Raw genomic sequence first — 22,101 nt, 5'->3', positions numbered from 1 at the left:
CGCTAGGTCTTTTGTGCGAGCTGAAGTGTTGGTGCCTTTAGTGAGCTTCTCATCTTCCATGTATCAGAGCCTGTGACTCACACTAGCTGTTTACCACAGTGCTTTTATCATACTAATAAATCATTAGTAATCTGTCAGGGAATAGTTAGGTGAACTGTACTGTCACCACTCAGTGGTATCTTTTGTAGTATTTAGCATAAGGCTAATATCACAGAGAAGTAACTGAGGACATTTTGCTAAGTAGAAGAAGCAGTCTGGATAAATTTTACCAAATTATGAGTCCTTCCCCCTGCCAAAAAAACAAAAACAAACCAAAAACAACCCCTCCCAAACCCCAGTATATATACATGTATATATGTATTTTCTAAGCTATTTATAAAGCTACCTTTTCTTTTATATTTTCTTTGTTTTCTTGAAGTTATATATAAATTTCTAATTTTAACAGTGCCATGTTTCTGAAAAAGTACCTTATAAATTGTTTTGGAAATTCATGGGTTAGATAAGACCCTGAGTCTTCCAGTGGCATACACAAATCAACCCTTGAAATCAAACTGCTGACGTGGGCTGAACACGCAGATCACAGTCCATGGATTGCCAAGGACATGGCTGTAACCTTCTCTTTATATTCCTGATCCATTAGTCCCTAAGCAGTGGATAAAATGACACAGTGCTCAGAGGCAATATAACACCCACACTCTGCTGTGCCCCGGCCTGCTAGTGTGCCCCTGTGCTTTGCTGCTCAAGCTGCCCGGAACTGGTCTACAGTCAGTGAGAGACAGGTGGGCCCCACAGCTGCTGGCATATCTCCTGCTGGTGGCCCACATTAATACCCCTAGAGGGCAAAGGGCCAGCCTACCGTTACCCTGACAACAGCAATCAAACGGACCAATGATGGGGTAGAAGGGTGAGAGGAGTCTGAAGATAGATGCACATGGCCTGAAAGATGTAGAAATGGTGACTGGCAAGTTCCCTGTTTTAACTCAGTGGCAGAAGGAAGGAAGCAAGTGGGTTCCTTAAGTTGCTCCTGTACCCTGGGATGGCTCAGATCAGCCTTGGAGAGCCACTGTGCAAATACTGGCCACAGGAGAAACAAACAGCAAAAACACCCACCTTTGTGTGCTCTTCCAGAGATGAAGTGACACCCTCAGCCTCTCACAGTTGTCCTGGTTGCTGAGGAGCCCCTTAGGGTGAAGTGTAGAGCTTAGCATTTGTGGATCTCTCAGGCACACAGGTGATGCATGCTGGGGTTAAACAAGATGGAGACAGCAACAAAAGACTGAACCCTTCGTCCTCCTTTCATCTGTCCACCCAAGGCTCGCTGAGAGCTCGCCACGTGGCCTGTGCTTACAGTTCAGGGTAAGACAGATAAGGAGCCTGGTCTCACAGAGCTCGTATTTCAGGGTGATTGGAGAGAGATGATAAGTAGTGGATAATAAATCACAGTGACAAGTGATATAATGAAAATATAGCAACCCTGGGCTAGAGATAATGGCTTGCCAGTTAAAAGCACTAGCTGCTCTTCCAGAGGATCTGGGTTTGATCCTGGCACCCACACATGGCTACAACCATTTCTTATTCTACTTCCAGGGCATCCATTGCTCTCTTCTGTCCTCTGCAAGCCCCAGGCATGGACATAGCACACAGCTATACATGGATGCAAACACTTATATATGTAATTTTTTTTTAAAGAGAGAACAACATACTGGATGAAAAGTTCCTGATGATAAAAGTACTTGGTTTAAATGTGAGGTTCTAAATTCCCACCAGGAGCCCAGGAAGTGGGGAAAAGAGATGATTCTCAGCAAAATATGAGGGGCTCTTTTACTAAAGGAATCAACATCCAAATACTTAAATGAAGCCCCTTAACTGTGTGTTTGTGCATGAGTATGTCTGTGTGTGCATGTGTGTGTGTGTCTGTGTGCATGCGTAGGTATATGTGTGTCTGTAATATCTGTGTGCACACTGTGGCTCTCTCCATTGGCTAAATTTTTTTTCTGATAGTTCAGATGTGTGTCTTAGTCTGTTCATATTATAATAAAGTACCTTAGACAGAGTAGTTTATAAGCATCAGAAATTTATGCCTCGTAGTAGTGGAGTCTGGGAAGTCTAAGATCAAGGCACTGGCCGATCTGAACTTTGTTTCCTCGAGTGCAGGGAAAGAGGGCAGGTCTTACTAATGTCACTCACGAAGGTGGAACTTTCATGACGATATTTCCCGAAGATCTCTCCAAGTACAGCATCTCATATATGACTTTGGTAGGGATGGGGGACAGTAATATTCAAACCATAATAATATGTTTGCACCTGTCTCGCTGAATGGCATGGGGATACCTACAAGGTTGGTCCATGTGTGAGACTTTCAGAGAGAGAGAGAGAGAGAGAGGGAGAGAGAGAGAGAGAGAGAGAGAGAGAGAAGCAGATCAGAGGAACATTGTGGTCCTGTGTAGAATGAGAAGACAAAGGAGACCTATCTTGAAGTCTGCTTCTGCTGCTCTTCTGTCCTCTCCCTGGAGCAAGCTGACGAACTCAAGCCAGAGTGTTCTGGAGAGAAGCTGCACACAGGCAGTAATCTGTATCCCTGAGGGCTCTGAGAGCCAAGGGGCTGGAAGCAGAGTAATCACACAAGGTAAATGTGTATGAGTGTGTGTGTGTGTGGGGGGGGAGTGTGTGTGTGTCTAGCATAATAAACACTGGCACCACTCAGTGATAAGAGAGACAGTGAGGAAGGGGGCACTAGCTGATTTAGTGCTGAGTTTTGTTTGTTTGTTTGTTTTGGTTTGGTTTTTGAGACAGGGTTTCTCTGTATAGCTCTGGCTGTCCTGGAACTCACTCTGTAGACCAGTCTGGCCTGGAACTCAGAAATCCACCTGCCTCTGCCTCCTGAGTGCTGAGATTAAAGGTGTGCGCCACCACACCCGGCTAGTGCTGAGTTTTAATACCGCAGCTCCTGGGTACCAGCCCAGTGTTGGCATCTGCAGGACTTCCTGGAAACCTGCCCCCTCCCTCAAAAGGAGCCCGAGATCCGGAATGGCAGCAGGGATGGAGCAGTGCTGGCTTTACCTGAGAAGCAGGGTCAGGAGAGTGGGTTTGTAAGACACAGAACCCACACAAGAGCAAGAGGACAGGCACTCTTTGTGGGTATTCCTGAGATCTTCGTGAGAGCATCAGTCTTAGAGTTGATCCTAGAAGTGAAATGTAGACTTGAGAACCCTCTAGACATGAGTTAAGATAGGTTTTGGCCTTTATGTATGTCACATATAGTGAGGTATTTCCTTGCTGGTCTGCTACATCATCTGTATGGTAAACACAATAATGATACCTATATGTTGAGAGAATTAAATGAGATAATATGCTAGAGGCATATTATCTGTCCAGTATCTTGGGGTACAGTGCTTAATGATTGTGGGGATCCCCTGCAAGCTCTACTGTTAGCAGAAAACTGAACTTTGGGAGCCAAGAGGAAAGCCCATTCAGCATAACTTAGGTAGACAGGCTGGTTCAAAGTTCTGGAGTCTGACCCTGATGTGTGCCCGTATGTGCAAGCATGCGCATGGGTTTGATGTCAGCCTAGCACAAGCTAGAGTTATTTCAAAGGAGGGAACCTAAATTGGGGGAAAATGCCTCTATAAATCTGGGTGTGGTGGTACACACCTTTAATCCCAGCACTTGGGAAGCAGAGGCAGGTGGATCTCCGCGAGTTCAAATCCAGCTCAGTCTACAGAGTGAGTCCAGGACAGCCAGATCTACACACAGAAACCATTATCTCAAACAACCCACAAAGGAAACAAAGCCTCTTCACAGTATCTGGCTGTGGGGGATTTTCTTAATTAGTGATTAGTGGGGGAGAGCCTATGAGTATTGTGAGTGGTGCCACCCGTGGGCTGGCAGTCCTGGGTTTCTATAGGAAATCAGGCTGAGCAGGTCAGTAAGCAGCACCCTCCATGGCCTGTGTCTCAGCTCCTGCCTCCAGGTCCCTCCCCAGTTAGAGTTCCTGTCCCGATTTCCTTCAATGATGGACTAAGATGTGGAAGTGTGAGCTGAACACACCTTGTCTTCCCAAAGTTGCTTTGGTCATGGTGTTTCATCACAGCAATAGTGATGTTAATTTGGACAGATAATATAAGTATGTATATGCATGTGTGTATATAAGTGTGTATGTATGCATATGTATGTACACATGCAGATGTGTGTGTTTGTGTATGTTTTTCCCTCTGGACTAAAATATGAAATTGTTAGAGCTTGGTTGAAGCTGTGGTGCTCTTTTCCGGATCTCAAACTCAGTTCCTAGTGAGTAGCATGGGAGTCATCTGCCAGGGTCCACAGCCATGCATCTCCCTCATGACTGGCTGTCAGCACGCTAGGCCAGGGGAAACTGTGGCGATGGCTGATGAGCTGGTGACAGGCCCAGGGAGCAGCTGTACTGGGAGGACAGGTCTGTCAGGGTGGGCACTTCCTCCAGAAGACAAGGGTGAGAGGTGAGGAACCCTCCTCTAACAGAGGAGTGAGGACAAGGTATCAATCACCACCAACAGGTGACATGCCACAGCTCCTGTCAGCGCTGCCGGGCTGTCTTCTCACCTATGCAGAATGCATGAGTCAGAGCAGGCATCCATGCTGGACCTCCCAGGGGCCCGGGCAACTCTCATTACTGCCTCCTCAAAACACGCAGAGTTTGTTTAAGCTCATTCTCTGTATCCGAAAAACTTGTTCCGCCTGGAGCTGGAGTCTTAAAAGGCCTGAGTTCTTGCCTGAGAGAAGGTGCCCCGGCAGCCTTACCTTTCTATGATACCACTTTGGGCCGATGTGAAAGACAAAGACTATGACCTGGAGAAGCCATCCATTCACTCCATGCTTTTAGTATCTTCCTATTTTGTGTAATGGACAAAATGCATTCCCAGTATTCGAAGAGGATGAAAGCTCAGCTTCTGTCCTCGAGGACTGACAGCTGAACAAGAATGGGAACAGAGCAATGAGGAGAGCGCCAAGTACAGTGCAGAGGGCAGTCTGTGATCCAGGCATGCGCAGAACAGGCTAGAGTCACAGGAGCGTGTGAGGGACATGTAGAAGTTTGAGGAGAGCAAGTTAGCGTGCTTTAACTTAGGAAGGACCAAAGCCAATGGAAAGATGTGAAAGAGTCAAAGAACACGATCAGAGCAGACAGTAGGAGACCTGAGACTGGTGGGCACAGACAGCGCTTTCTGGTTGCAGTGGGTGGAGAAGTAGGGGAGGGGAGAGAGGGTCACTCTGTGCCTTTCCAGATGGCAGTACTGTGAGAGCGTGAGCAGAGGGTATTCCAGTAGAGGAGGTAGCACAGACCGAGAAGAAACCCGGTGCTTGCTTGGGTGATGGCAAAGGTGGGCCGGCCTTCGCGAACACGCTTAGAAAGGGGCCGGGCTAGGAAGGAGGTTTGGACTTTTAATTCCACAAGCAAGTGGAACGGCTCCAAGTTTGTGTTGCTGTAGAGGTATAATGCTCGTGTGTGTCCTGTGCGGTGTCGAGGAGGATTTTTTTCCCTCATATGTAGTCATATAAACTCCAGAACAACCACATACAGGTTTCCTTCGTGCCATAAAATGCTCATATGTCTGCAACCAACCCTTTCCTCCATCACACCACACCCCAAACCACCAATGTGGCCACCTATGCTGCAACTGATTTTCCTAGAACATTCGTTCCTACTTCTGCTCCGAACTTCTTCCTCTCAGAGGGACACATTTCAGACTCATCTGTGTTTTGTGTGTGCACCAATGGTCTCATATTTGTTTGTTTGTTTGTTTGTTTGTTTTCAACCAGGAATGTACAGTGTTTTCTGGAATCTCCAGGGGTGTTAACTTGTTTCCCTCAATGTCTAGCAACGTAGCATGGCTTCTCAAGTGGCACCACGATAGTTATGTGTCAGTAGGTTGAGCGTCAGCAGCACCCAGATGCAGCCCAGTGGAGCAGCGTCTTCTAGGAGCTTGTTAGCAGTGTGGTCCTTGAGCCTCATCTGGTACATTTACTCTCACTGTGGCTCCTATATTTTATATAGGTACATAAACACACACACACATATATATATATATATGAATGACATGAAAGTGGAAGAAAAACTGTCAAGGAGATAAAGTGACCTAATTGGGGGGGGGCAGCAAATGAAGAGGTATATGTTTAACACATAGACACATATGGAAACCTTCAAAAAGTAAATTAATTTTAAAAAACAGGATCTGGGAGGTAGCTCAAGTCGGTAGAGCTCTTACCTAGCACACCATAAAACCAGGCTGGGTGTCTGGGGACTATAGTCACAACTGTTGGGGAATAGAGGGAGTGAAGTTCAAGGTTATGCTCTGCTACACATGGAGTCTGAGGCTAACCTGGGCTACAGGAGACACTCTCCCAAAACAATGAAGATCAAATTAACCATTTTTGAGCTCTCTTTGCTGAAAAATATGGCAGATTACAGGGAAAAAAAAGATCCCTATAGCAACTGATAAAAAACAAACAAACAAACAAACAAAACTCCTTGTGTGGTTTGTTAGCTTGTTGAATGTTGAACAGCACTGAGGGTTAGAAAACATTAGGGAAAGAAAGTTAACAGACTCAGTAAGGCAGCTGTGACATGTGATGATCCCAGGGATGCTGAGCAGAGCAGCTAGAAGGCCAGGAAATGGGACTGGACTTCTCTGCTAGGCTGGCCAGGAGGTCTGCAGCCTCAGGACTTGGTCCTTAACTGTCCTCTTAGCTGATCCCACTGTTGCAAAAAGGCCCTCACACAGAGGGGACTTCAGAGAGAGAGCCATGCCTGAGCAAGTAGACATGTCAGTTCAGACACCCAGTCATGAGCTCCAGGACAAGTGTGGGGAGATGTGTCAGTCCGTGAGGCCAAACAGGCAGACAAGTGTTTAGCTGGTTACACTGGCGTCTTACGGAGCACACCTAGATAAGGCCCAGCCCTCTGAGGAGAGTTCAGACAGGCTTATCATTAGTATGCTAAGTATCATAGCAGAAATATAGCTAACTACTGTACAGTCCAGAGAAGGTAGAGATTAAAAAGGGGTGGAGACTTGAGGGTGGCGGGCAGAAGGAGTCAAGAAAGCCAACGATCAACATGCATTGAAGAATTTTAGGGATAGCTAACATTTATAGGACAGTATGGGCTATAACCAATCATATTGTAGCTTTTTGATACAGAGTCTCACATAGCCCAGGCTGGCCTCCAAGTTGCCATGTGGGTAAGGATGACATCAGCCTCTGATCCTCCTGCCATCCTGCCTAGTGATGGGATTTCAGGCATGAACCTCCACACCCTTCTATGAGATACTGGAAATCAAACCCAGGACTTTGTACATGCTAGCAGGTACTCCATCCACTGAGAACATACTCCTAGATTATAACATATAATGCATATAAGCACTTCATAAAACGCAGACTGCCCTTAGACTCTGAACAGAGCAGTTCACTGCGGCACCGAGGGTTTGGTAACTTGCTCCTTACCTCCCAGATGAATCCTCAGCTCAGGCTGCCCCGCACTGATATTTGTGTTCTTATCTGAAGTTGCATTGTGAGCCTCGGCGTTCCAGGAAAAGGCAGGGATAACAGAATACAGCCAAGTAGTCTATGGCCCTCAGGGAACTCCTGGGCTTTGCTGCTACTTGGCGCAGAGGGATTAAGGATAGCCTTCTGGGTGCCTGTGGAAGACTCAGCTCTGGGGCACCTGGGTTTCCACTACTGCCAGGCAGCCCCAGGTCAGGCCTCCATGGTCATCTGGTCCTACTGGTGCCTCTCTCTGCAGGCAGAGCTGGACAGTGTCAAAGGCTTGGCTCTCCTCCGACTCCACATAACTGTGGATTTCTCCTCTATCTAAGGAGATAAAGGCAAAGGCTGGTCTTTGCTATTTCTCGGCCTTCTCTGACAGAAGAAAGGCCTGTACATTGTACAGACTTCCAAAAGGGAACTAACTCGGTGGTGGTTTGAAGACGTAAACATGGAGATAGAAGGCTAGACATGACCCATCCCAGCCTTTAGAAAGGTTGTGACTCTTCCACATGGTTAAGGATCTGTCTCCTCCACATTTGTCTCATGGAGCCTTGGCACTAGCCTGACCTACTATGGGCTGTCAGGATGCCTGCCAGCTGTGACAACCACCTCAGGAGGCTGGATCTGGGAGAGGCTATGCTTCACAAGGTGCCACATCTCTGCCTGTCGCTTACTTGTCACATGCCAGAAGAGAGTTGGTTAATATGTTTGGGTCTTAGATTTTTCCCTTGGTAAAAAACACAGGATACAGTTCCTCCCTCTTACACATGCGTTACACAAGCCGACCTGGGAAGAGTAACTTTCAGGAGGCAGCGATCTTTGGAATCTGCCTTCCTGATTGAATTAGAACTCCAGTTCTATCAGTTTGAAGATATGACATCTAGCAAGACCCTGAGTCTCTCTAGGTTTCAGCTTCCACTGCTGAAAACTAGGGGCGACGCCATCTCTCTGACAGAGAAGGGTTTCAGAGCTGCTCTGGCTGTCATTTGTCCTAGTCTATCCGGAATGATGCTGCCATAGTAACAGAGCTTCCTGAACCACTAGACCTGTGTTGGAGGGAGATAAGCCATACCTGCTCTCTAGCTGGTCCCAAGTGGTGCCCTTGAACCTAGACAAAGCAGTTTCAGGCTTGAGTAATTGAGAAGTTGAACCTTTCTTCGAGACTACTGTGTTGGTGCTTTCAGACCGGAATGGCTGAGAGGCCATGAGAGATCCACCCCCTTGGGCAACACAACATCCATGAACAAGACTAAGGTCTCACAAAAAGAAACCCTATCTCCTTGGTGACCATTCAGCTCTAAGCACACATAATACCAGGGCAGTATCTGCTGTACTTGGTGAGACAGATCCATCTTAATTAGGAGTCTAGTGGAGTGGTGATCACCATGATCAAAAGCAACCTGGGGAGGAGTCGGTTTATTCCAGCTTCCAACTCTTAGGTCCCACCCCATCACTGAGAGAAGTGGGCACAGGAATCGAGGCAGGTATGAAAGCAGAGGCCATGGAGAAACTCTGCACTCTGGCTTGCTCAGTCTGCTTTCTTATGCTCCTCAGGACCAGTTGCCCAGAGATGACATAGTCACAAAGAGCCACGTCTGCTAGTGTCACCATTTATCAAGAAAATGTCCCATAGGCTTATGAACAGGCCAAGCTGATGGAAGCATTCTCTCAGCTGAGGTTCCTTCTTCCCAAACATCTAAGTTTGTATCAAGATGACAAAAACCAACCAGCACAATGTTTATAATTTCAGAACTCAAGAGACTGAATCAGGAGGATTAAAGCCACAAGCTCCACACCAGTCTGGACTATAAAACAAGACCCTGTCTTAAACACACACAAAAATAACAAAACAAAAATCATAGGTGTATAATATATAGCAGGCTATGTGCCTCTCCTTCACCTTAAATCCTAAAAAAAAAAAAAAAAAAAAAAAAAAAAAAAAAAAAATCTCAGAAACCATCTTCCTTGGATTCCCAATCAGATACATGTTTTGCTTTGCTGAGGATGTATATCTATCATTCAAGGGTAGTTCCATAGTTTTACTTATAATTCTCTCTTCTATCATCAAGTCCAGATCAAGAGCTCCAAGACACAATTATCATCCCTTTCCAGGGAGTAGAGGCTGAGTTAAGAGCAGCAGCAGCAGCCCGTAGGAGTGCTGTCTAGAATCAGTCTGAACTCCACACATGAGGCTCAGCCTGGACTGCACGCATGAGTCCTTCTTCCTTTTGTTACGGGGAAAATTCACTGCAGAAATCAACTGAAGTGAGGGCAGATAGTCAAACTCCCATAAACCAGTGCAGCTGGGGAGTGAGAGCCTCTTCCCTAAAAAGGACTGAGGTTGGAGGGGCTGCGCTGTCATCTGGAGCCTGTTTACAAGATTCGAGCTATCAGGACAGCCCGGGACAAAACAGCTCATTAGTCTTGTTTTCAAATGCATTTGAAAATAAAAGTCAACAAAAGTCAAGCTGGAAATTTTAAAGAGGTCTGGAAGAAAGTGTCCTGCTTAAACAAACAACGGAGAGGAGGGTGAGGGAAGGGAGGAAGGGAGGACGGGAGGGAAGAAGGGAGGGAAGGAGGAAGGGATCGAGGAGGGAGGGAGAAAGGAAGAAGGGAGAAGGGAAGGAGGGGGAATAAAGGGAGGGAGAAGGGAGGGAGAAACAAGCCTAAGCCTATTTGTCTAAACCCCCAAGTTCATATTTAGAACTTGCTGTCTAAATGTGAAATTACAACACTTGAAGAGAGCCTTATCTCTAGTTTAAACCAGATTTGACCTGAACCAACTTTCCCCCGCATTATAACTGTGTCTGGCTTTTTCCCATGTGTTGTCTCCTAAGTATTTTATTCACATCCTGATCTTCATGTCTACCTTTCAGTTTGAGCCTTAGTGTCCTGACCATGTTTTCTTATTTTCCTTTCAGAAACAGTATATCCAGACTGGCCTCAAGCTTGTAATCCTCCTGCCTCAGCCTGCCACAAGTTGGACCTGCAGGTGTGTGTGTGCCTGCTGAGGGGCGAGGCTCAGAGATCCTTCCTTGTTCCTTTCTTGCTTCGTTTAAGTCATTTCCAATTTCTCCTCATTAGAACCCTGTCGTGAGCATTTTTTGGTACTTACTGTGTTTCAGCACTTGAGTGTCTTCCTTAAGAGAGATTTCTGGAAGCAGAAATATTGTTTAAGTGGTATGAACACTTTTATTCCCTGGACTCTTGGCTTTGGTGTTTTTCCAAAGAACTACACTTATCTGTTTCATCATTAGTAATTAATGACAATCTTTTCACATTGTGAGATACTAATTTCTGTAATTTAATAGAAAAAGAATCTATTTTTCTAGAAGCTTTAAGGTTTTTAAGAAGGCCAGTCTGCCTATCTTTTCCTGTCAGCATTCTCTGACTGCTCTGGGCTAGCAGTCTTTACCCACACAGTGTGGCCATGAGAGGGGTGAGCATATAGGGAACCTTGGTCCCCACTGACCTGGGCCACACTAAGGAGTGACTGAGAACCTCTGACACCGAAGGCGGGGGGGTGACACTGCTTTGAAGGTAAGAGGTGTTATTAGTTCTACACTAGACAAAGAGAAAGGATGAGTTCCTGGGGGGGGGGTGTATAGAAAGCATCAATGGAAGGCACCCTAAGAAATGCAGTGGGCGACCCCCAAGTGTTTAAGGTAAGGGGAGGGAGTCTGTGGGAAGCAAAAGAATGAAACACCAGAGAGAAAAAGGAGGAATGCAAGAATAAGGAAGAGGAGATGGGCTCGTGTGCTCGAAGAGAGGCAGCATGACAAAGAGAAACACTTACTGCTCAGAGATAAGCGAATGAAAGAAGCCATCGCAGGGACAGTTTGGGATGTGAGAGTTTGCGTCAGATGGACCTGACTCGGAGGAGCAGGACATGCTGGGAATGGGGTCAGTGCAGCAGAAGCTTCAGAGCCTCTGTGGAGAATGGAGAAAGCAAGCAGAGCGGGAGCACTGAGGATGCCTGATCTTATCACTTGGTCAATGACCCTACGCACAATGAGCCTCACTCACAGACAACAAGCCGATGGGAAAATCTAGAGTTAAAAGATTTTAGCTGTCGATAGCCACATTATCCTAAGTCTGTGATGATGAGCTGGCTCTAGCGTTCTATCAGCCAGCAAGCAGAATCATGAAGGATGATGTAGGAGATTTGTTCTTACAGGATTAAACCATAAGCACCTGGGAATCTGACGGAGGAGGCTGTGCACACCATCTGCCTTTGTGGCTGATGATGACGTCAGAGTCACTGCTGATGGCCAGAGAAGAAGCATGGGGGTCATGAGGGAGAGAACAGAGGCAAACTAGAACTTGTAGCGACCATGGGTCTCCCGGGTGGCTTTCCTCTCCAGCCTTGAGGGTGGGAGATGAAGATGTTTGTGTCCTTTGTCCGAGGTACGCCACAGCCAGACCAGATCTAGAGGGAAGAAATTGAACCTTGGACAAGGACATATAAGCCACAGAGGTGCCTGGGGACTCATCTTTTAAGCATAAAAATGGAAGCCACCAAGCTGGGAAGATGGCTGAGACAAAGTTGTGGCAACCCCATCCTCCCTAGCTCCAATAAACACACATATAAGTGTAACTTTAAAATGTGTTTAAATGGCCGATACCTCAACTCCTTCTAAATCTCTCATGGAAAGTCTTAGGGAAAGGAGACCCTGGGGTTCCAAGCCTGAACTTCTGCCCTGCCACCCTCTAACTCCCAAGTGCTGAAATTGTAGACACGGACAACCACATGCAATTTTATGAGCTATTGGGGATCCTAGCAAGATTCCGTTAAATGCTAGGAAGACTCTACCAACTGAGGCACAGCTCCAGTCCTTCCTTCACTTTACATAGGAGGAGATGAGCACCACACTAGAAACTAGACGCCAAGTGCCCCGCCCCCATGCCCAAGTGCCGATCTCAAAGGGTCATAGGACTTGGAGGGGTTTATATTTTAACCAGGTACAGACATCATTTATTTATTTTATTTCCTACAGATATGCAATTAAGCTACACTGGAAAGTAGGATCATACGATAGGACCTGGATTTGAAGAAGTTGGAAAACACTCTTGGAACCTGGAAGCTGGTCTCTTATGCCGTTTTTCACCCTTGGAACCCGGAAGTTGGTCTCTTATGGCGTTCTTCACCCCACATCACCGCCCTCTCTCACTCTTTGTGCTCTCCACCGCGTTCCCTTTCACCCCACCCCTCCGCCCCCATTAGCCGCCCCCCCTCCCCCCGGTCATTTCCTTTTCTGTCTGTCTCTCTACCCTTCATTCTCATCCCAGAAGCTCACTGGCAAATCTCAGAGTGATTAGGCCTGAAACTAGGCTGGGACCAAGAAGAGAGATGGTGCAGGGGGAACAGACTGACCAGCGCAGCGGTGCATTGCTGTGGCGGGATGGAGTGGTCAGGGGCCCAGGCAGGAACTGAGGAAGCCTCTCGCTTGTCTTCCCCATCACCCTCCTCTCAGGCCTTTACTGGTGACCAGACTGTCTCTGAAGGAAGGAAGACCCTGGAAGCCATAGCTGTCTTGAAACCATCTCTTACATCAGCTCCGGACCCCGTCTCCCTGGTAAAGAAGTTTTTCTAAATGCCTAAATCTCCTAACTCTCCTGGCTGCCCAGAAAGACCCAGAGCAGTCTCAAACACCCAGCCAGGCACCCACCCACTTGTAATTAGAGCCAGCTAGGCCTGGGTGATGTTGGCCTCTGAATTTTTCTGCATTTCTCCTAGATGCAAACCCACCTTGCTTTGGAGTCATGTTCCGGCGGCCGCACTGCTGCTTTACGCTGTGCATACATTCTCATGTCCTGCTCACACCAGTGCTTGCAAAGGGGCCTAAAGTAGTCTGGAATACCAGGTGGGTCCCTGCTCCAGAGTTAAACTGAGCATGCTATTTCCTCCCCACTTAAATCAGACATCATTTATTTATTTTATTTCCTACAGATATGCAATCAATTGGCCCTTCCAATAGCAAACCCTGATACCATCTGAACTGTATCCTGAAGGAACTGGCTGGCAAGAATTGGAACCAGCTGGTAAGGAAGGGGGCTCTGACTGCATGGTCACCAGTTCTACAAAATGGTGTTGAGCAGAAGCTCAGGTTGCCATGAGACCAAAAGGTGAACTTGGTATACATGTCAGCCCTTGGGACTGGTACCAAGAGGGAGCACACTCAGGGCCACCTTCTGCAGCCTCTAGGAACAGCGTTGCCTTTCTCCATACCATGCTGTGGGCAAGGAGACAAGTCAAGGCTGATGACCAGAATGGCACCCTGTATCACAAAGATAACTTGGGAACCATGGACCAGAACCATGCCTTTGACTTGGGAGCTCACTGGAAATGCCAGACTCAAGCTCCACACACACACACACCTCAGCCACAGAAACTGTCTACTGTAAGAGCCCAGGTGATTGATGCAAGTGTTCCAGAAACTCAGCTGTAGAGCTCTACACTGCTAATTCCCACAAAGTCCTCGTCTGAGGGAGACAGAGAGAGTGACTCACCTAAGGGGCAGAGTTAAAACTAGACATTTCTCTGAAAAAAATTTCCTTTTTAGTATTTTTAACTACAATTTAAGTTTAACATCTACCAGAGTCAATGGTGTGCACATTCTTGTGCAACAGATTTCCATGTATTTATTTATTTATTTATTAACAGTGCTGGGGGTTAAATTCAGGATGTGTACACGCTGGGCCTGTGCTCCGCCACTGAGCTCTACCTCCAGTTCTAGAAATTTCTGAACTGTCGTTAGCTTGGAGTGCTTTCTAGTGTATCGCTTTGCCTGTGGCAACAGTCAGGAGAGACTTGTGACAGTGGATGTTTCTCTGAAAGTGCTTTCTCTCTCTCTCTCTCTCTCCTCTCTCTCTCTTTCTCTCTGTGTGTGTTTGTGTATGTATATGGTGTGTGTGTGTCTGTGTGTGTGTGTCTGTGTGTGTATGGGTGTGTGTGTCTGTGTGTGTGTATATGGGTGTCTGTCTGTGTGTGTGTGTGTTTGCGTGTGTGTCTGTGTGTGTATGGGTGTTTGTGTATGTATGGATGTCTCTGTGTGTGTATGGGTGTCTGTGTGTGTGTGTGTTTGCGTGTGTGTCTGTGTGTGTGTATGGGTATTTGTGTATGTATGGATGTCTCTGTGTGTGTATGGGTATGTGTGTGTATGGGTGTGTGTCTGTCTGTTTATGTGTGTGCATATGAGTGTATGTGCACTCATATGTGTTTGTATGGGTGTCTGTGTGTGTGTATGAGTGTGAGTGTGTGTGTGTGTGTGTGTGTGTGTGTAGGGCATCAGATTCCCCAAGGCTGCAGTTACAGGCAGTTGTGTGCTCCCTGACATGGGTGCTAGGAACCTGACTCAGGTCCTTTGCAAGAACTCCTAACAGCTGAGCAATCTCTCCAACTACATAGCAGATGCTATACTCCACTCTTGGCATGGGCTTAGTGTTGTTCCCATTTAATCCTTCGGGATCTATGAGTGGGGATGTTTATTTTTCTTACTTTTAATCAGGTAAGGGATAGAACACTGAAAACAACTAGTAAATTCAGGAGCCACGTTCCCGGCGTGGAGAGCTGGATCTGGACTTCCCAGTAGCAACTGAGAAGTGAGGATACGAGGGAATCTGCAGAGGACGAGAAAACTCTCTTCGGGTCGCTGCTGAGGAGTGAAGCTGAAACTGAGCATGTCCGAACTCTTCACACTGCAACCACAAAGCTCAGGCTCAAGAAGGCGAATCTGAGTCACAAAAACATCCCCTAAAGAAACTCCTACGACGCTTTGAGGACGCTTATGATTCTGTCGGGCCACGCCCATCGCTGTCTTTGACCACGTGTGGCCTGGAGGCCACAGGCTGGAAATGCCTGATCTTTAAAGCAGTTTCCAGACTTCAGGTTTTAGGAACCAAAGATCTTTCCTTCGCTTCTATTGATGATTCTCTCTTCGGGGGTGGGGGTGGGGTGCCTGTGATTTAGGATTAGAAACTGTTTTCTCGGCCGGAGAAAAGGGGCAGCAGGGTTGAAAGAAGGAATCAGTTTTGCTATGAATGAAACACATCAAGTTGTGTCCAAATCTCCCACCTGGCTTACTTGTCAGCCTCGGCCCTACCTCTGGGTGGTGTCATATGGCGACTGTCAGCACAGCTTGCCTACAGCTTGCCTACATGTAATTCAAACTTGGTTCTTCCAGCTATAGCATACCATCCTCCTCGGTTCAGCTACCAAGATGATACCTTTAAAGCAGAGAAGGTGATTCGGCCTGGAGGAGCTTCCTGGAGGCCCTGGACCACAGAACGAGTTAACAGCAAACAGATCAAAACCATATGGCACTCAGCGAACTTCCCCCAGAATGTGCTGTCTTAATAATCTGGGGAATTGCTGTTTTCAAAACATTTGGGGTTTATTAGCAAATCCAGGACATCTAGATCCATTTTGAAATGTATTGTCAGACCAACGATGGTCTCGAGGGTCAAAGGGAAGCATCCTTGCTCCCCCATTAATGATTATTCTCTAAGTGTATTATTTAGTAGCTGGGACCCACAGAGGGTCTGATCAGGCCGAAGTCTAGAAGACACCTCACCAACTCTGTGTGAGTGAAGTCCCAGCAAACAGTGGATTAGGCACATTGGGGAGGAACACACTCTCTCTGCTTCTATTTTCAGAAAATTAATGAACGATTTCAGTTATGGCAAAACAGCCCTGTAGAGAAAGGGTCAGTTTGCTCTTTTAATCAAGAAGCTTTGCCAAATATTTACTAAAATAGGGCAGAGTCCTTGTAAAAGTATAAATAGTTTTGTTTCTTATTTAAAATAAAAAGGTCCCTAGCACCTTATATGGTCTGCTCCTTTGATAGCGCTCAAGTGTTTCTATAGCAGGATTTCCATTGTGGCCTCTGTTAAGAGAAAAAAAGAGAAAGAAAGAAACAAAAATCATAGCATAAGGTCTGAGAAAAGTGATGCTTTGTGCTTAAAAGAAGAAGAAGGAAGAAAGAAAGAAAACTGCAGACTAGGCTGAGGAGTAACGTCATCTCTGGAGGACAGAGCCTGTGACTGCTCATACGGACACAGAAGCCATGGGCAGGGCTCAGTTAGGTGGTCCTGCAGTTGGCTCCTTCCTGATAGAACCTTAATTGTCCTGTTGTCCCTCTCTCCTCAGTGTGACTCAGGGCTCCTTGTTCAGCTTCTCTAGTCACGGGAGTCTTAGGAACAGTCATGTGACCTGACGGAGCAGTGTTAAGTGAGAGCTCTGAGGAGCCTGGAAGAGACTTTCCTGTTCCTAAGGAGAAGGAAGAAGGCGCAGATGACTCTTTCCTTGATGGTCACGTGGGGCTGTAGCCACGGTGGGGTCTCCACCATCTTGCTTTCTGGAGAGAAAGAAGATTGGGCAGGGTGATTGTGGAACTCACCTGGCTTTGCCTTTCTTACTCTGTGAAGTGATAACTTTCCTTAACTCAGTTTGAGAAGGTTACTCCAGCTGCCAGCAGCCTTCAAACTGGCTTGATGCAGCTCCCATGCCCACATGAAGACTTGCCATCTGTCCTATTACACCACCCTGGAAACCTCGCCCATGATTTTGCCAGAAAGGCTTCTGAGAGGATGAAGTTTCCTTAAACACTACAACAAAAAGCTAACACGTAGCCAATAGGTCTACTCTCTAAGGGTCATGGCCTACTTTATAGCCATTGCACAAGGCAGAAGGACCAGAGTGACTCCTGAAACCCTCTCTGTGGTAAAGACATGCTGTATCAGTAGCACGTATGTTTCCGGGTCCACCCACACTTGCTCACGTATACCACTTGTGACCAGTGAGACAGCTGGTGAGGGCCAGGGTTGATGGTGCAAAGCTAAGATAATGGACCTTACCAGCTCAATCATGAGGGAAACCTCTGAGGAACGCCTCAGAAACAAGTTACAGATACCATGTCTGCTTGCCACTCCCATTCCCCAAACGGGGATCTTAAGTTTCAGAAAGAGCTCCTTTGCCCCGAGAGAAGAGGGCAAAGTTTGGAGTCTCCTAAGTATAACATGTTAATACTCGTGCTGTGCTTTTCCAGTGTTAACTTGATCTTAGGTTGCCCCTTGGCAGTGAGAGTCAGCCAACGTGACAAATAGCAGATATACCTTTGACGTTAGAATTTACTGTTTCTCCTTTATTGAATGTCTTTATGTAAAATATGCTAGAACCAGTACAAGGAATCAGGAAGAAATCTATTTCTTTTCCGTTTTAAAGGTTTATCTTATTTTTAGTTATGTGTACATGTTTATGCGGGCATATGCAGTTAAGTGCAGTCCTGTTCAGATGTCAGAAAAGACCATTATATCCCTCTAGTACTGGTATTATGAGCATTTGTACACTATCCAACATAGGTGTTGGGAAACAAACTTGGCTTCTCTTCATCTCTGGTTCCTGGCCTCATTAATAGTATCAGGTTCTTTTACAAAGTGGTTGGAAACTCCTCTAACAACCCTACCACTGTTGCCCCAGTGGGCATATCTTGCAAGCAGAAAGTTATTATAGCTTGCAGCAGGATTGCTGAGGTTAGACAGGTGTCAGGCTAGACAGGCCCAGCAGAAAATCTTTGATTATTCTGCCTAAAGAACATATTAATAAAATGACTCCTCCTGACATATTGCTATATGTAGTACCATAACCGTAGACCAGTGCCTCACGAGGTCTGCACCAGAGACGCTGCTTCTTGCAGTAGGCGGTAATTAACACAGAGACCCACAACTAGATAAAGTGTAGAGGGTGAGAGACTCCAGAGTGCTCAGCTCTGAATGGGGGTGTCTTTATCACACTCCCTCCATTCAAGGCTCAGGGATCTATGAAGAAAGGGGAGGGGCAGGAAGTGTGTAAGAGACTGAAGTGAGAGTAATTTTAAGGACGCAGCATTTTCCAGACAGAAGAGAGCAGACTGGCATAGGAGCTCACAGCAACTGTGGCAGCATGACCAAGACCTGCACAAGCTCGAGCTGGACAAAATCCCAGCACACAGGAGCAGAGGCGGGCACACAGGTGTCTCACTGCACTGGCTGGGTTTTTGTGTCCTTGGCACAGCTGGAGTTACCACAGAGAAAGGAGCCTCCCTTGAAGAAATGTCTCCATGAGATCCAGCTGTAAGGCATTTTTATCAATTAGTGATCAAGGGTGGGAGGGCCGATGGTGGGTGGTGCCATCACTGGGCTGGTAGTCCTGGGTTCTAAGAAAGCAAGCTGAGCAAGTCAGGGGAAGCAAGCCAGTAAGTAACATCCCTCTATGGCCTCTGCATCAGCTCCTGCCTCCAAGTTCCTGACCTGTGTGAGTTCCAGTCCTGACTCCCTTTGGTGATGAACAGCAGTATGGAAGTGTAAGCTGAATAAACCCTTTCCTCCCCCAACTTGCTTCTTGGCCATGATGTTTTGTGCAGGAATAGAAACCCTGACTAAGACACCCATCCTATCTAAAAAACTATTTTAAAAATCACAGCTGAAAAGAGATTCCTTTTGTTTCCCAACCCAGTATATCCACCTCACTGCAGGGCAGACCCCGTGCTCAGGAGCAGTTGGACAACACAAATGGATTCTATGATTTTAATGACTTCTTTTTACTTTTTTTTAAGAGAGGGAAAGAATGTGAAGCTAGATGGGTCGAAAGCAGGAAGAGAGTTGGGAACAAAAAAGAATATGATACACATATACTGAATGAAATTTTTAGAGAATAAATAAAAACTAAAGCATGCAATAGCATCAGTGACCATGGGCCCCCGCTCCTGTTCTCTGAGCGTCCGGTGGAGTGAAGTGTTGGGTTTCCAGCTCTTCTTTAGCTGATTCTGGCTGTGTGCCGTGACTAAGGTTCTGAGTCGGTTCTGGTTTTAGTTTACCAGGAGCTCTATACCGTTTCTGTAATACTTGCTCCATTTGTGTTGCTATCAAAGGTGAGCGTGTACTTCTGTTGTTTCTCCAGGTCCTTCCAAACCCTGGCCAACACCCATCTTCCTTTTCTTTTTCCAGTCAGGGATCTCTCTGTGCTGCCAGGGCACTCTTGCCTCAATGCCCCTGGTAACTGGATTACCGAAGGCACACACACTGACTCTTTGTTTAATTTTAGGCATCCTGACAGCTGTGAGGAAATTTGGATTTGCATTTCCCTGATCATTACCGACAGTGGACAGGTTTTCATATATCCATTGGTCACTTAGTATATCCTTTCTGGAGAAATGACATTTCAAGCACTTAGCCTGTTTTTAAACTAGTCAGCAGGTTGTTTGTTTTTTTTTTTTTTTCATTTTCTTATTGAGTTGTTTGAATTGCTCATATATTTTGGAAATTGACTCCTTGTCAGGCCTATGATTTCTTAAGTTTTGACATTTGTATTTGCGCAGATAAGTACAGCGCCCTGGTTACCTTCTGGATACTTGTATTTATGCCCATAGCAAGTGCTGCCCTCACTCTTACTCAACAAAGCCTTTTCACGAGAATGGTGGTGGACGCAGAAGCACATGGCTGGTCAGGTGCTGAGGATAAGTGACAGCTACATGCTCAGTTCCGAATAGAATTTCTGTACCACCCCTTCTAAAGCTTGGGAGACAACACAGAAACCATTGGAAAGAACATAAGCGCTAGAGATGTAGAGAAGGGCTGAAAAACAGCATCTTGCAAGCATGCCTCAGCATCTTGCAAGCATGACTCAGCATCTTGCAAGCACCATTCAGCCTATTCAATCCTGGTCTCACAGTACCTTGGCCACCTGCAAAGGGCCTGCACAAGACTGAACCAGTCAGCAGTCAACCACAGAGCAAGGAGGGATCTATATGGCCCTACTCACCCCTGCTGAACTATAGGCTCCTGACAGATTCAGTGGGGAGAAGACACTCTCCTCAGCTGTGTACTAACAAGCCTGTCAGGCTTCGAGGAATAATTTCAAACCCATGGCTACACAGACAGCCTGTTACATGCAGTGGCCACAAAGCAACATGAACATAGGAAAGGATTTGTAGGGAGGAAGGGGAGGGTAACACAGGTAGGAGGGAGATAAAGGTGACCATAGTCAATATATGCACTCTATATATACATGAAACTGTCATACAACAAATTTAATAAAGGATTTCTAAAAACAAAACAAACAAACCAGAAACCTCACAAATCATAAACCAAGTGCCTATGCCCCAGTAGTTAAAGCAGAAAGAGTCTCGGGTTGCGGTGACATTCTGGCACACATGAGCACATTCTCTGGTGGAGCACTACTCAGAAAGAATTACTGCCCTATAAATGCAAGGAGGCACTGAGAGTCCTTCTCTTCTCCTCTGTCCTGGAAAGGTACAGTGCCTTCCTTGTATGCTGCTCACCCGGGATGACACACACACTTCACCCCTTAGCACACACACCCTGACCCCAGTTTCACGACCTCTGGGATTCTGCCCTCTGATGTGAAATCCAACCCCAGGGCTCATGAGCTATGGTCTCCTGGGTTTTTGCCTATTGCTACAGCAGAAGGAAAGCAGGTCAGAGCCGTAACACAAACACACACCAGCTTCTGCTGTGGCGATCACGTTCTCCAGGGCAGTCTTCACTTTGTAAAAAACGCTTTCCTATATGTTATCTCATGAGAAATTCTTAATCTTGGTAGGATTCTACAGACACAAAAAGCAGGAGAGATGTAAAAGCTCAAATTACTCTCTCAAGATCCTAGTCTGATATAAGGCTGGCACTTGTGCACAGCCTCTTCACTCCAATGTTCTGTGTTGATTTTGTTCCACGATCCTCTCTTGACTTACAGAAGCACAAGACCAAGGTCTGATGGCTATGAACACAGGTTGCATCCAGTTCTGCCACTTACTAGCTTGGTGAACTTAGGAACGTTGCTAAGCCTCGGGGCCTGACTTGACTTTCCCACCTATAAAACAGAAATGGTACCATGTACGTCACTGGGTTTGGAGCTAAGTGTGTTGATGCAGGAAGAACATTAATCATAATGCTTGCACAAAGCACGGGGCTTGGGGCTCCTCAGGGTGAAGCAGCTATCAAAAAGAAACTGGCCTTAGTTAGGAATGTGGAATGTGAAGCTCACACACTCTTGTTAATTGTGTGGATTTAAAGTGGCTTATGAGCTTGTTTTCTGTCTCACCAAATCAAGGCAATCGGGGTATAGTAAGAAAAGTCCTAAGAATCATTCTATATGATCTCTGAGTTTCATATAAGGTTCTCCATTGTCTAGGGTATAAGCAGGTGTGTGTGTGTGTGTGCGCACGTATGTGCATTTGTATGTACATCTGTATGTGCATTCATGTGTGTGTGCATCTTTGTCTTTGAATGTGTGCATGTGCACTCGTGTGTGTATCGGTGTCTGTGTGTGTGTCTATCTGTCTCTTTGTGTGCGTGTGTATGTGTGTCTCTGTGTGTTCCCTTGGTGTCTAGGGAGATGGATGAAGGGGGTGAAAGAGCTTCAGTATCACATTTATCATCATTTCCTTTAAGTTAACATTTACCCTACATCCAAGCCAAGCAATTAGCAATGCAGATTAAAATGCAAAGGACATTTGGAAGTTGCCACAACTCTTTTGGAAAGCTTAAGAGCCCACAGACAAAGCTGCTGTTGATTTCATGGACTTAATTCTT

General features: G+C 46.3%; 2 long non-coding RNA genes across 2 annotated transcripts; one reads left to right on the top strand and one right to left on the bottom strand.

The window, feature by feature from the left end:
- Nucleotides 1-1,110: 1,110 nt before the first annotated feature.
- LOC110293934 lies at nucleotides 1,111-7,757 on the bottom strand. Its single transcript, XR_002377896.2, has 3 exons — nucleotides 7,474-7,757; nucleotides 3,061-3,182; nucleotides 1,111-1,241 (listed from the first exon to the last, which is right to left on the bottom strand). It is a non-coding gene; the product is annotated as an uncharacterized LOC110293934 (long non-coding RNA).
- A 5,205-nt stretch (nucleotides 7,758-12,962) lies between these two features.
- Nucleotides 12,963-15,327, top strand: LOC110293840. The gene is made up of 4 exons (XR_002377866.2): nucleotides 12,963-13,091; nucleotides 13,253-13,379; nucleotides 13,466-13,557; nucleotides 15,024-15,327. It is a non-coding gene; the product is annotated as an uncharacterized LOC110293840 (long non-coding RNA).
- Nucleotides 15,328-22,101: the final 6,774 nt, after the last annotated feature.

The sequence above is a fragment of the Mus caroli genome, chromosome 5, assembly GCF_900094665.2.
Source record: "Mus caroli chromosome 5, CAROLI_EIJ_v1.1, whole genome shotgun sequence".
NCBI lineage: Eukaryota > Metazoa > Chordata > Mammalia > Rodentia > Muridae > Mus > Mus caroli.
Note: the sequence above shows the minus strand (reverse complement) of the source record. Positions and strands in the feature narration are given on the sequence as shown.